We start from the raw sequence: 1,696 nt of genomic DNA, 5'->3' as shown, positions 1-1,696 counted from the left end.
CAACAAAAATGTCTGTGACTTACAACAGCAAGCCAGTCTGCAATGGACAGGAGCTCTACCCTTCTGCAGTCACCACCAAACCTAGAGTTGAGATTCAAGGAGGCGATATGAGATCTTTCTTTTACCCTGGTAATATATACATGTATTTGAATCCATATCCACACAGCTCCAATAAAATATTTTCCACTTAATTTCTCTTTGAATTTGCTCTTAATTAGTCTCTGTTAATTTCTTGTTGCAGGTGATGACTGACCCTGATGTTCCTGGCCCTAGTGATCCTTATTTAAGGGAGCAACTGCACTGGTACTATATATACCTTAGAACACCTATTATATAACTGTTCTTACTTTAAGAAACATCATTTTTAGGTACCACCTCACAGTGCAGATTCCGTTTATGTTTTAAGTTTCTTTTCAATGGTCATCTACAAAATTAATCAAATTAATAATTGTTTGATCATTTAAATTATTGAAAAAATTACAATATATCAAATAAAATTAAAATTAATGATGTTGGTTAAATAAATTGACTAAATAATTTTTAATTTGTCTAATTTTTTACAAAAGTAATCTTTAAATGATATTCTAAAATATAAGATATTCAAATTATTGAATTATAGGTCAAAAAATGATGTTCATACTTTTCTTACTTGAAAATTTACCCTATTATATATATATCAATTATCAAAACCTACAAATCAATTAAAGATAATTAATTTTTTTATTATCAAAACTGAAAATCAATTAAGTTGATCGATATTCAGTTAATTAGAAATATATGTATTATATATTTCTATGGTCTCTCTATTAACTTAAAATTTTGAACTTAAATCTAAAAAGCAAAGCAACATTATACACAATCTATGGTACATGAGACCTTCTATGGTGCCGTGGTTGCATAATATGCACATAGATCGAAGTGTTCACAATCTATATATCGTGAACCCATCTGAATCCAAGGATCACTAGTATATATCATAGCACGTGTGCATATAAGGAAGCTGCAATATATTGTGAATAGCATATATACCTAGCTAGCTAGGAACTAACCGCTTGCTTTAATTGAAAAAAACAGGATTGTGACAGACATACCAGGCACCACAGACGCCACATTTGGTAGGTCCACTATAGCTAGTAGTCTCTAATCTCTATCTAGCTAATTAATTTTCCAAATGTAATTAATTAATTAATTAACAGGAAGAGAGGTGGTGAGCTATGATATCCCAAGGCCCAACATAGGCATCCACAGGTTTGTGTTTGTTCTGTTCCAGCAGAAACGAAGGCAGTCAGTGAACCCTCCTTCCTCAAGGGATCACTTCAGCACCCGAGGCTTCGCCGCCCAAAACGACCTCGGCCTTCCTGTCGCTGCCGTTTACTACAATGCGCAGAGAGAAACGGCAGCCAGAAGACGCTAGCCTAAGCTACCTACCTAGCTAGCTGCTAGTAGCTACCACCAAAATATATATGTTTTTAAATAAAATAAAACACCGCTAGCTGTGTGTGTGAGACTACGTACTGTTGTACGTTTTCTTCCTCTTTATCAAATGTTATGAATTTGCTGTGGCTGTTTATTAAGTCTGATCTGATCATCTGACTGCATATGTATATATATATATATATATATGGGGTTTTGTTGTTCTTCTCAACTGGAAAATTATAAGGGGGACACTAGCTGGACAGGAGTACACAAGACCCAT

General features: G+C 34.1%; 1 pseudogene; it reads left to right on the top strand.

The window, feature by feature from the left end:
• Positions 1-8: 8 nt before the first annotated feature.
• On the top strand, positions 9-1,414 carry LOC147282020 (protein TERMINAL FLOWER 1-like; annotated as a pseudogene).
• The last annotated feature ends 282 nt before the right edge of the window (positions 1,415-1,696 follow it).

This window comes from Dryas octopetala, chromosome 6, assembly GCF_963921425.1.
Source record: "Dryas octopetala chromosome 6, drDryOcto1.1, whole genome shotgun sequence".
NCBI lineage: Eukaryota > Viridiplantae > Streptophyta > Magnoliopsida > Rosales > Rosaceae > Dryas > Dryas octopetala.
Note: the sequence above shows the minus strand (reverse complement) of the source record. Positions and strands in the feature narration are given on the sequence as shown.